Below are 13,709 nucleotides of genomic sequence, written 5' to 3' on the forward strand. Positions count from 1 at the left end.
GAGGTGGTCAATAAGTATGCTGTGGGGTCACGGTGGGACTGACTCCCAGGTGTGGACGTTACCTAAAACCAAGCACAATTAAGGGCCTGTCAGTCACCCACCTGCTTGGTGTGATGGAAAAGGCAAGGCCTATGTCTCAAATTTAGGGTGTTACCATGGAAATTTTACTTTCTTCTTGAAAGGGGAAAAATTTTACTGGTAAAATTTAGATTGAATTTCTGATAGGTTCTTTTGATATTAGTAACTATGTAGTTAAAATACCACTGGAAGCCCACTGAAAACAGAGCACATGGCTAGTTAATTTTAGAAACTTTACTTCAAAATCTTGCAGAGACAGGACATCTCAAAGCAGTAACAGTGATATATCAAAGTTTGCTGCTGTTGTTTTTTAGTTGCTAAGTTGTGTTCAATTGTTTTCAACCGCATGGACTGTAGCCCACCAGGCTGCTCAATCTGTGGGATTTCCCAAGCAAGAATACTGGAGTGGGTTGTCATTTCCTTCTCCAGGAGATCTTCCTGACCCAGGGATCAAACCCGGGTCTCCTGCTTTGGCAGGCGGATTCTTTCCCACTGAGCTGCCCCATACAGTCGATTACAGGTGAGGAAATGAGCTCACTGTGGACAGCCTGTTCACCCCACACCCGTGAGCAGATAGCATGAGAAGGCAGACCCCGGCAGGAGGAACGTTTGGGCTGTCCACAGGAAGACTGGACAGCACATGTGGGATGGCTGCTTCCCCGGAGGAGAAGGTTGTGGGAGGGACCAGCCCTGGGAGGCGATGGCAGTCAGATTAAGCCTCGGCTTTTTTCCAACCCTGGTTGTCGGTTATTCTAGTGTAAAGGGGATGTAAACTAACCCCTCAGTTTAGGGCTGTATTTGAATGTGACCTCCCAGCCCAAACTCCGCTGAAAGAAAAAAATAAGGTAAAAGACTTGAAGAAGATTGGAGTATTAAAAAATAAGCATTTTTAAAGGGTGGATTACACAGAAAAATTTAAAAGAAAGACAAAGCATGGAGCTCAGTTACTGGATGAAGGCTTTTGTCTCAATGGTGAGGAAGCCTGTGTTTCTCTTTTCATATTCTACTGAGGACAGAAGCGTACATGCTCAGTCACTTCAGTCGTGTCCAGCTCTTTGTAACCTCATGGACTGTAGCCCTCCAGACTCCTCTGTCCGTGGGACTCTCCAGGCAAGAATGCTGGAGTGGGTTGCCATTTCTTTCTCCAAGATGAGAGTGTATTCAATTACAAAATGAATATTTCAGTTAGACATAGGGAAGAATCTGAATGTAGAATTGTGACCATGGGACAAATTGCAGAGAAGTGTGTTAATAGAATTTCCTTTCGGAGAGATTTAGAAACTACGGTTGAGCCCCAGACACTCTGTGGTCCTCCCCAGCCCTGGCATACCTGTCAGCACTGTGCCCGATTGATACAGATCATCTCGTCCTACCAGTAGACACGTGCGACCTACGTGCTGAGTGAGTGAATATTTTTTAAAGGGCACTTTTTGTTTTTAAAACCTTAGTAGCCCTGGAACTCTAGGTGAAGTCAGTGTTTGGGTTCTAAAATTGAGCCTTTGTAAACCAAGGCTTCCCAGGTGGCTCAGTGGTAAAGAATCCACCTGTCAATGCAGGAGCCCTGGGTTCTATCCCTGGGTACGGAAGATCCCCTGGAGAAGGAAATGGCAACCCACTGTAGTACTCTTGCGTGGAGAATCCCATGGACAGAGGAGCCTGGCGGGCTACAGTCCACAGGGTCACAGAGTCACACGACTGAGCGACTAAGCACACAAACCAAGGATTAGCAGCGGAGGGTTGTTTTTAAGCCTTACTAAAGAAATGCATTTAAGTAAGTTCTAGTTATTAGCAAAGTGCTAAGATTACCCCCAGTTCAGCAGGCATAGAGATATAAAACACTAAACATGAGAGGAGAAAATGAAAAGTCATACTTCATCAAAACTTGAAATTTCTGTTCATCAGAATACTGGGAGGACATACAGTAGATATACCAAACTAAGGACTTGAATCGAGAAGATATTTTTAAAATCAGAAACAAAAAGACAAAACAGCATAAGTTTTAAATGGGCAGAAGACGTGAACCAACACTTTGCAACAGAAAATACACAAACCAAGCACATGAACACAGTGCCCACATATAAACAAAAGTCACGAGGAGATAGCACCGCAGTCCCCCAGAAGGGGCTAAAATTCTCCAAGTGTTCATGACTGCATGGAGCAGCTAGAACTCTTGCTCACTGTGCTGAGCGTTGATGTTGAGAAAGACTGAGGGCAGGAGGAGAAGGGGGCGATAGAGGATGAGATGGTTGGATGGCATCACTGGCTCAGTGGACATGAGTTTGGGCAAACTCCAGGAGTTGGTGATGGACAGGGAAGCCTGGTGTGCTGCGGTCCATGGGGTCACAAAGAGCCAGACACGACCGAGTGAACAGTAGCCCAGGGGGCTCCTGGGGCCCTAACTGCCCCTTAGGTGATTGTTTCAGGCCTTCGAACAACCAGCTTCCAGAGCAACTCTGGAAATGGCCCTCCACATGAATCCCAGGGCCTGCCTTTTCAAGCAGGGGGTGCTAGAGAGCCTTGCTCACGGCCACTGATTTTGACATCCTTGGAGACTTCAGGGCCTGCTGGTGACGTCGGTGCAGAGTGCCCTGAACAGAACCTAATAGCTGGGTCTTTCCTTAAAGCTGCTTCACAGACATTAGGGCATAAAGTGTGGCTTCACCCATGCTTCCGGGGGGCCCGGGCTCCCCGTGTGCTAAACCTTGAGCATCCACTGAGCCAGACTGGACTTGGAGGTCTGGGGTCTCCCATCTTGAGTTCTAGTGGCTGTGGGAACATTTTCTTTTCAAACCCAACGATCCCAAGAGCTTTCAAATCACATCACACACACTTCCCTTTAACAAACCCAAATGAATGGCTGTCCAGCCCCCTGCGGTCTTCTCCGCGTCAGTACAGCTGCTATATTATCACGTTGTGCCTGCCCCCCACCACCGTGCATGGTCCTCTCTACAATGTTCGTAGGTCCCCGAGGTCCCTCAGCAGCCCACGTGACCCCGGAACTTTGGTCAGCACTGGAGCCCCTTCCATGGCCCCTCTGAATTGCTGCCCTGGGAGCTTGTAAAAGATCATTCTGTCGTCTCACCAGGGAGCCAGGAGACCACTCAGGGAAGGTGTTGAGTGGGCACTAAGAAGGCAAAAATCAAGCAAGGGAAGGAGCCTTGCCTCCTCCCTCCCTGTCACAAGGCCCTAGAGTCGGGGGCCATGTGCTGGATGGAGAGTGTGCTGACCACACGCCACTGCCGCCGAGGCCACTGCCCTCTGTCCTGCTCGGCCGCAGTGACTCGTGGGCTTGGGTGAGCTGTATGCTGGTTTAGCACTTAAACCTCAGCCACAGCAGAGCGTTGCTCCTGCAGTCCCGATGGCCTCAGCGTTAAAGGTCTCACTAGTTGTCTGGGTGGTTTGTTATCTGTTTCTGATCCGCCCCTATGACAGACACGCTCAATTCTGAGAGCCAAACCAAACCCGCTGGACTGGCCAGCCGTGTCCACGGTTCCCAGAACCCAGATGCTCCCCTTTGGCCCCTGTGGCAGAGAGAGACGTTCTCCTCCGTGTGGGCAAGGCCAGCTCTCAGCGTAAATGTCTGTGCTCACGTTAGTTAACAGGTTTGTAGGAGGTAGTGTGAGGTGTTACCCACTGAGAGTCTGCCAGGCGGGAATCCTTAAAATTCCACACTGTAGTGTTTGGCGTGCTGCATAAACTCCTTTCAGAATGAGGAAACATTTTTAAAGAGTGGGTCATGGCATATATATTTTTTATCCATTTTGGAACCGAGTCCATTACAGCACTAAAAGATTGCATGCTGCTGCTGCTGCTAAGTTGCTTCAGTCGTGTCCGACTCTGTGCGACCCCAGAGACGGCAGCACACCAGGCTCCCCCGTCCCTGGGATTCTCCATGCAAGAACACTGGAGTGGGTTGCCATTTCCTTCTCCAGTGCGTGAAAGTGAAGTTGCTCAGTCGTGTCCAACTCAGCGACCCCATGGACTGCCCACCAGGCTCCTCCATCCATGGGATTTTCCAGGCAAGAGTACTGGAGTGGGTTGCCATTGCCTGCTCCAAAAGATTGCATAACAAAGTGTAAAGTTAATTTCTAGAGTTGTAAGATACTCAAATTCTATGGTGCTCCAGAACCATAAATATCAGTGTTGGATAGTATTGTCTTGGAAGGTATACAAGAAGCATGGAGAAACAGGCAGTAATATTTACATAGTATAGAAAATGTGTTTAACAAAATCTATGTCCTAAGATTTAAAAAACAAAAAAGCCTCCACACATTCTCAAGCCCCCAGCTCTGTCCCAGCAAGTAGGGACAGGGAGGCCTGGCACAGGCCAAGGTCCATCTCTGCCTAAGGACACACTGCATCTGAACGACCCCCCCCCACCCCGTGGCAGGTACCTGGCTTGTTCTTTCAGATTCACAGGGAGACAGTTGACAAATTGTAAGATGTTTTAAGTGGGCAGGGTGGTGATTGCTGACTTTGTGAAAGTATTCCCCTCATCAAGTTAATTTATCACCTCTCATTACCTACCTTTTTTAAAGTTCTATGTTCTTAGCAAATTTCAGTTATATAAGACGGTGTTAACAACTGTAGTCACAGCTGGCTTGTTGTTTGAACGGGACGATACATCAGAGTCCTTTGGTGTTCTGGGACATTTTTACATGAGAGGATTCCACCTTCTCCTGACTCTTAAAATTCAGCATCTTGGGAGCCAGTCAGACCGCTGTTAATGTCCTGTTGTATCTGGAGGGGGTGTCTGTTCCCACTTCCGCCTTTTGTCAGCTTGTCTTCCATCTCTTTCTCTGTTCACTCTCTTCCCCAGCTCGTTCAGAGACGGTGTAACACCTGTGTCAGGATAGAATCTCTCAGGAAGGAGTCTAACCTGGGAGGTCAAATATCACGTAGAAAAACCCAGATTATCTTAGCCAGAGGCAAATACTTCAGGCAGGAAATACTTTAGAAGTGTCCAGATTTAAGTAGGCTGGAGATGAAACATCAGTACGTTAGTGACATCTGGAAGTCCAGCAGAGAATTGTCAGAAAGCAGGAGTTGGTAGTGGTTTATGGCAGATAACTATCTAAACCCGGACTGTCCCATCACTGTCCGTGCCTGGGTCCGGCCCCAGCTGTCCCCAGGGAGCTTACTTTGGGGAAACAGGTGTCAGCAGCTGTGTTCGGTCCCATACATCCATTGAGCCCAGTTCCCGTGGGTCACTGGCCTCCAGGTTGTTGGACTCACAAAACCACGACTGACTGTAGCCTTCAGAAGACGATAAGCGGCCCTGAGTGACATGGGGACCCTGAGATCTGGTGGTTAGCGGGCAAGACCAGATGTCCTGTGAAACTGGCCTCTGAGGTGGGGCCAGGCCCTCTGTTTCTCTCCGAAGCACTTGTGTGTGAAGACAGTAGAGTTTTACCCCCTGGTTGCTGGCTGCTGGGGCATGGGGGACGAACCCTGGGTTTCCTGGGCCTCTGGCTCCGCCAGTCTACACGACACTGGCCACTTGGCCTCCTCTGGCCTCGCACACCTTCCCTGAAGGTTAGAGAACTGAACTGCAAGTCCTGTTAGCTCCCTTCCAGGCGTATGAGTCTCAGATTCGGAATCGGCCTGCTTTTAGGTCTGGTGGGTCCACCGTTGGATGCTTTGTCGGGGCGGGGGTTAGTGTAGAAAACTGAACTGCATACAGGGTCACCGCAGACCTCATGTGCTTTACTCTCTTCGGGGCGGGAAGTTGCCGCAGGGCTTTCAGTGCTGGGCAGCAAAGACGCCCTTGCTTTGCTTTTATCTCTGCTCAGTTTGTAACCGTCGGAAAGCCTAGCTCCTCCCCCAGGGCACATGGCACGTGTTCATCCAGAGGCTGCCGTAGGGGGCACCTCCCGTGTGCAGGGCTTAACTTAATGCGCTCTTGACAGTCCTGGGGTGGCATTTGTGATATTCACGCTTCGAGGGGCTTCAGGGCGGGGCTTTGCTCCCACCTTGTCACCCAACATGAGGGAAGGAGAGGAGGACGGTCCTTTATGTCCCCAGGCGCACCTCAAGAAGGTCACTGTGCAGTCGCATGTTGTCACTAGGGAACCGACGGTGATGGATCCCGGTGGTGGAGTGAGCGGACTCTTTCCAGATTCATCCTGGAGGAGCCGTGACACCCTGTTCACTTCTGGCCTAAGCAGCAGCAGCCTCTCCTTCTTAGGAAGACAGACGCAGCATTGCCGGGCAGAGGGTTCATTGCAAGGCAGGGAAGGGCGAGGAGAAGGCCCAGCCGCAGTGTCCCGGCCACCAGCACGGCCAGTCAGCTTGCAGAGTCCAGGGCAGGGTGGCTGGCAGCTGGGGTCAGGGAGACCTTGGGAAGAAACCCGGAAAGTTCAAGCTGCAAGCCCGGGCTTGAGATAGAAGGAAGAGAGGGCTTCACGGTTTACTGTAATCCAGGGGAGTGGTTGTAGGCACATTCTTCAAGGTCAACTTCCATTTTCCCTGTTACCAAATGCCAGAGGGATGCCACAAAGCACAGAGGTGACCAAATTCCTGTGGAAAAGTAAGTGGAGTCTTTACTGCCTGGACATGAAGTGTGCACCATGCTGTTAGGTCCCTCTGACCACGTAGGTTTCATGTTTTATTCAGCAGATAATCAGGCTTCCCTGGTGGCCCAGATGGTAAAGAACCTGCCTGCCAGTGCAGGAGACTCGGGTTCAATCCCTGGGCCGGGAACGTCCACTGGAGGAGGAAGTGGCAACCCACTCCAGTATTCTTGCCTGGAAAATCCCACAGACAGAGGAGCCTGGCGGGCTGCAGTCCTTGGGGTCACAAGAGTCGGGCACGACTGAGTGACTAAAGAACAACAGCGAATAATTATCGCAGGAAACATAGCAGTTTATTCTAGCTGCTCAAAGATCCAAACTTGGATTGCTTCATGTCTCCTGGGCCAGTATAGTTTAAGCATCCTGCGAACTGGGGCTGGGGCTATAGCCTAGATCTGACCGGGATAGAGGACCACTCCGATAGAGGACCGTCTCCTCTACAAGGCTCCAGTCGTCATGTCCATTGACAACTCAAACCTCACGGCCTCTGCATCATGGGACCTCGCTGTTAGAAACCTCAAGTTCAGATTCCTGTCTGCTAAAACCAAACCAAGCATCTCTGTGTGATTTTCCCGCCCACCACCAACCCAGCTACAAACACGAATGAATCTGAGTCACTGCCAGGCACAGCGGTATTCGTCTAGTCACGTCTTTTATAACCATCCCTCCCGCCTTTATACCCACCCCTCCGCCCTCTTCTCCCTCCCCATCCTGTGTCTGCGAACACAAGGCCATTTGCCTTGAAGGAAGGCTTTTGCTCTCGTTTAAGACCATCCTGTTTCGTGGGTCTCTGTCAGCTCTCCCTTGGCCTTGACTGGGCTGTGGAGAGAGGCCGTCTCCACCCTGACTCCCTGACCCGTGCTGGGCGGCGGAGGTTCTGGGCCGCTTCCAGGGCCGCCAGCCCGTCCTCCGCTGCCCCCCTGCCTCTCCATCCTGCCCACAGGGTCCTGATCCGTCTCCCCCCATCAGCTCTGCTCTCTGACATGGGAGGCAGCGTGGGAGCCCACACGGTCTCCCTCACAGCCAGCCTGTCGTGACGTGTTTTTGTGGGTTGTGGGGCATCTTCTCCCTGCCCTTCCCTTCTCCCTTCCTCCCGTGCATGTTGCTTTGAGAATCCAGATTGAGTTGCTGTTGCATTTGTGATTCTTGGCCCGAGTCCCTCTAGAAATCATATTACTACTCTGAATTCAGCGAGGGCTGGAATAGCTACTAAGAACAGAATACATTATCATAACATTCAGCAGACAAAGCCAGAAAATTTGTGCCAGAGGCCAGCTTGGTATCCTATACTGGTCCCACGGTCCATCTTTTGAGAACTTTAACAGCGTGGGTGCCTCAGTGATCGGTTGACGTGTCCTGTTACAGGGTCTTCGCCGTCAGACGGTGTTGACTGGCGATGCTTCAAGTTTATCTTTACGAGCTCTTGGAAAAGTTGCGGGTGTTCCCCCTCCCCCGGAATTAGCATCTGTTCCCTCAGTTCCTCCTCCAGTTGTTTTTCAATTGTCTGCTCTGTGCAGGCTGCTTTGCTCGGCAGCCTTGGTATGTAAAAAAGAATTCATTGAGGAACTTGCCGAAGCATTGGGGAATTAAACATGTAGCCGACTCCTGAGATACGAGACAAAATGAATGTTTCAACAACAGTGTTCACTTCTGACAAGGGGCGTCTCCATGACAAAGGATAAGTTGGATGGGAAGCGGAGGTGTCGGAGATAAGATGGTCCATCTCCCAGGGTGAGGGAACCGCATCAGAACGAAACCACAGAGGATGACCAGGATATACTGGAGATGAAACTGGGAAAGTGGGACGGGACAGATGGTGGCCGCCGTGCCAGAGGGACTGGACTCTGTTTATAGGGAGGAAATCATTTAAGATCTTGGAAGAGGAGGAGCAAACTTAACCCAACCCATCTTAGAAGGGGTTGACATGGTGCTGTGTACTCAGTCGCTTCAGTTGCGTCCAACTCTTTGCAACCCTATGGACGGTAGCCCACCAGGCTCCTGTGTCCATGGGATTCTCTAGTCAAGAATGCTGCAGTGGGTTACCATTTCCTTCTCCAGAGATGGTTGTGAAGCTATTGCATTAAACAGAAGATGCTAAGATCCAAGAGCCAGGGTCAGGTTTGTGACCAGGAGATCAGAGAGGAAGACGCTAAACCAAAAGAAACGTGGCCTGAAAAGGACGTTCACAGGGATCCCTCAAAAGAGGAAATGGCCTCATAAACGTATCTTTAAATACTTCGCCTCTGTTTTTGGCTTCACTACATAGAACTGCAAATGAAAACAGCCCTGTCGCATTGGCGAGGTTGCGGGGGAGGTGGGTGTGACCCCAGGGGACCAGGAGGATGGGAAATGGTCACTCTTACCTGTTGATTGAAAGTTAGTGCAGCTGTTCTGAACAGTTTGGTGGCATGTCCAGAGCTTTAAAAAGGATACCTTTTGATGCAGGATTCTAAGAAGACAACCATAGATACGCATAGATTTATGTTTAGAAAATTTCAACACACTAATATTAGTAATAGTGAAAACAGGCTACATTTCTAATAATTGAATTAGTGAACTAAATTATAATACATCCATAAAAAGGATTACAATGCAGCCCTTTTCAACTTTACGTTCTAGAGGAATATTTAATCACGTGAAGAACTATTTTGTAGCACTGTTTCTCCGTGGTCATTCTGCTGCTCTGAGCTCTTTACGTTTCCTCTCGTGCCCTGAATCAGCGTGTCAGTCACACACACACCTGCCATAGCTGTGATTGGAGTGCACTGTATCAGCAGGTAGTTTGGGCAGAATTAACACTGATACAGTGTTGAGCCTTCCCATCTGGGATTGTGTCGTATCTCGATTTAAGGTACGTGGTCAACTTTCTGAGAGAGCTGCTGCTACTGCTACTGCTGCTAAGTCACTTCAGTCGTGTCCGACTCTGTGCAGCCCCATAGACAGAAGCCCACCAGGCTCCCCCGTCCCTGGGATTCTCCAGGCAAAAACACTGGAGTGGGTTGCCATTTCCTTCTCCAATGCATGAAAGTGAAAAGTGAAAGGGAAGTCGTCACTCAGTCGTGTCCAACTCTTAGCGACCCCATGGACTACAGCCCACCAGGCTCCTCCATCCATGGGATTTCCCAGGCAAGAGTACTGGAGTGGGGTGCCATTGTCTTCTCCTTTTGAGAGAGCAATTTTGGTGAAATGGCAAAAAGCTAAATTCTTAGATGTTAAGGGGGAAAATGGGAAACAGCGGTAGGACGTGTAGAGTTATTTTAGACATCTGATGGTGAATGAAGGGAAAACGACTTAGCACACATGCACGTGTGAGAGGCAGGTTCAGAAGCTTGGGGTGTGAAAGAGCCCCCGGAGGCCGTGGTCAGAGGCCAGGGAGGGCAGAGGTTGGGAACGGAGTTAGTTGATGGGCCAGGGCCGTGGGACCCGGAGGAGGAGGAACAGGAGCGTCGTGGGGTTGTTTGAGATCGGGTGTGACATGTCTGTGTTACCTCAGTAGTGAGTTCCTCAGGCTCCCGTCATCTTGCCAACAAAGGTCCACCTAGTCAAAGCTATAGTTTTTCCAGTAGCCATATACGGATGTGAGAGCTGGACCATAAAGAAGGCTGAGCAGCAAAGAATTGATGCTTTTGAACTGTTGCTGGAAAAGACTCTTGAGAGTCCCTTGGACAGCACGGAGATCAAACCAACAACGAGTGAAGTTGCTCAGTTGTGTCCGACTCTTTGCGACCCCGTGGACTATAGCCCACCAGGCTCCTCCATCCATGGAATTTTCTAGGCAAGAGTGCTGGAGTGGGTTGCCATTTCTTCCTCCAGGGGATCTACCCAGTCAATCCTAAAGGAAATCAACCCTGAATATTCATTGAAGAACTGATGCTGAAGCTCTAATACTTTGGCTACCTGATTCGAAGAGCTGATTCATTGGAAAAGACCTTGATGCTGGGAAAGACTGAAGGCAGGAGGAGAAGGGGACGACAGAGGATGAGACGGTGGACATGAGTTTGCGCAAACTCCAGAAGATGAAGGACGGGAAGCCTGGCATGCTGCAGTCCGTGTGGGCACAGAGCCAGACAGGACTGAACAACTGCACAGCAGGCTCACGGCCGCCAGCCCCCCGAGCGGTCTGTCCTTCCATGGACAGCAGTAGCACCCACACACAGGATGCCACCCTCCCAGTCATCCTCAGCCACATTTCCAAGTCCCTGTTTCTTTTATTTTTTTTTTTAAATTTTTAAAAGCTATTTATTTGGCTGCGCCAGGTCTTAGATGCGGCGTATGGAATCTAGTTCCCTGACCAGGGATGGAACCCGGGCCCCCTGCATTGGGAGCGGAGAGTCTTAGCCACTGGACCAGAGAAATCCCTCCCATTTCTTTTAGCCCACCCTATTTTCTGTCTTCTCTACTGGAGCCAGATGGCTGTACACCTCTTATTCCAAGATTCCCTTCCTCCAGAGTATGTTAGTTCTCTTAAGGTTAAGTAGGAAGAGGCCCAAGGCGCTTGGGGAAGATTTCATGTTAGGTGTTTATTTATGGAGAAAGCAGAGATGCTGAGGTATGGGATTTGATGCTGCTGTTACAGGAGCTTATGGGATTCATGGGAACACGTTTGTTTTTTAAATGTATTTGGAAATGTTCTTAGGGTGGTGGTGGTTTGTCTTTAGATGCAAAGCTCTCAGCACATACCCAAAAAATTGCATCTCTGTATCTAGAGGGGGAGATTCTGTGAACCTACCCGCTGCATATGACTATGGTGTTTTTAAGAAAATAAACAAGACAGTAGTGTTTTTTCACTGTAGTACTTGCAGGGGTAGAACTGGCCTGCCAGTATTAGAAAGAAGAGAGTAGGATATGGTGGATCTTATCGGCTTACTCAGCTGAGTTTATATCTACTAACTTGGGATTTGTCACTTTAACAAGGAAGGGAAGAGGGACAGAGGAGCATTGCATCTAAGATGGAATAAGCTTTTTCTTTAAATCCCCAATATTGCATGTCTGTACGTTTTGGGAAATCCTTCTCTGTGCTAAGTCTAAGGGCCTTTTCTTTGGGGAGGGGGCAAAGGATGGAGAGACAAGCTGGTAAGTTCAGTTTTGGAAGCCGGAACACACCTTCCCTGTTTCGTCCACGGGGTCTGCTACATGCTGAAACCACACAGAAACTGCCTTTTTTTTTCTTTTTTTTTTTTGCATGTGCTGTGCATGCTAATGAAATACTGTTAAATAACGAGGTACTAATCCCCCTCAAGATTTGTTCTCACACCCGTGCTGCAAGAGCACAGCTGTCTCAAGTCTTCGTTTAGTTTCTTCACGTTGCCTTTCTTCCCTAAGTGGTCTAAAGTTTTAATGACACTTTTCCCGACACTCAGCACTCCTCGGACCTCAGATGACTAAAGCTTTGCATTTCAGAGTCAAAACAGAAATCCTCGTTTGAGAAGCAGTTCCCGTTTCACAGGAAAGGTTGGTCTTTGAGTTTTTTTTTCGAGACAGGAAATAACTAGCATGTAATGGATCGAGTGCCAGTGGAATCTCTCTCTGCCCTGCTGTGCCCACGCGTGGTGCTGCTGCTAGTGTAAGCCAGCCTCAATCCCCAGAGACGGAGAGAGACCCGCCAGAGAAGGAGCACTGCCTCCTCCCTCCTCACACCTCTGTGTCTAAGCACCTTTCGCCAGGCAGACCATTCATTAGATGCTGGGAAAGCATAGCCTTTGTGGCTGACCTGGTCTTCCCCCTGATCTCTTCCATCACGCCTGACTCTCTGGTCCTCCTCCAGTTCTGTTACCCTTCCCCCTTCCGCTTCCAGCCCTGATGACGGCGGGTCACGATCACGTTTCCTCTCACCCTGCATCTCAGTTGTACCTGCATCACGCTTTCAGCTCACTCCAGTCTGTCCCCACTGTTTTGAGAATGAGGTTCCCTCAGCGGAGGCCGGAGCCCTCGGTGGGCATCACAGAGAGCATGGAGAGGGTTGGGGGGCCGTGGGGGCAGTGCCCATGCCTGGCCAGCCTAGGGAGACCTGCGTTACTTCTGCTGAGACCTGGTAGTTTCCGTGGCCCCAAACCCCGGGAGCAGCCGAGCGCATCTCCTCCTGCTCTGTGCCTGCTCCGCTCTTGCTGGCTTTCTGTCTGGTACGAGCCTTCTCTGTCTTCAAACATCTCCCTGCACCTCCTCAAGGAACTCTCCCCTCTTCTCCTCCTTTCCACCCTGGCTGAAGCTGCAGCACTTGCCTCCCTCTCAGCGGGCATTTGCTCTGCAGGATTTTGCAAGCAGGACTCAGTGTGTCCTTACAGTTTCGTTGAGACAGAATTCACATATCGTGCAATCCACTCATTTAAAAGGCATGATTCTCAGAGTTGTGTGGCCTCCACCACAGCCAGCTTTCCATGTGCTCGTCAGTCCGCAGGCCCTCCCACCACCCCGTCCCGCCCTCGCCCTGGGCAGCACTGGCCACCCCCTCACTGAGTTTGCCTTGTCTGGACATTTCATAAAAATGGGACCGTCTAGAGTGCGGCCTTCTGTGACTGGCTTCTTTCACACTGCATAGTGTGTTCAGGGTTCATGTGGTAGCCTGGTCAGAGTTCCATTCCTTTTCATGGCGAACCAATCAGTACTTTTTGAATGAATGTTTTATACATTTCTGTTGGTTTCTTCTCTTAGTCTTAGAATATGTAACAGTTACACATTTGAAAAATACATGCAGCTTTGAATATTTATATTACATATTTTTATTCTTATTTCTTTTAGTAAGGTCGACAGTACTTGTGGGTATTAAACAGTACAGAAGTATGCAGAGTAAAATACAAATCATTCCACCCACTCAGACTAACCATTCTTCATACTTCTGTCTGTCTTTGTCCATACATTTTTCTGTACATAAGCTCAAACATACAGACCTCTCTCACCTCTTGGTCGACACTGAGGTCAGTAAAAAAAGTTTCATTCTTACAAATTGCCTTGGTAAACATACCTGTGCATACATTCTTGAATTTCTTACTGATATTTTCTCTAGAATATACTCTAGAAAGTGGAATTATTTACATAAAGTACACATGCAATTAAATTTGGTCG

The 13,709-nt window shown here is 49.5% G+C and overlaps 1 protein-coding gene across 3 annotated transcripts in view; it reads left to right on the forward strand.

Annotated features, from left to right (window-relative positions):
* ERC1 (ELKS/RAB6-interacting/CAST family member 1) overlaps window positions 1-13,709 on the forward strand; it is a 269,744-nt gene that overhangs the window by 247,982 nt on the left and 8,053 nt on the right. The window lies entirely within an intron of this gene.

The sequence above is a fragment of the Budorcas taxicolor genome, chromosome 5 (genome assembly GCF_023091745.1).
Source record: "Budorcas taxicolor isolate Tak-1 chromosome 5, Takin1.1, whole genome shotgun sequence".
NCBI classification, from domain to species: Eukaryota; Metazoa; Chordata; class Mammalia; order Artiodactyla; family Bovidae; genus Budorcas; species Budorcas taxicolor.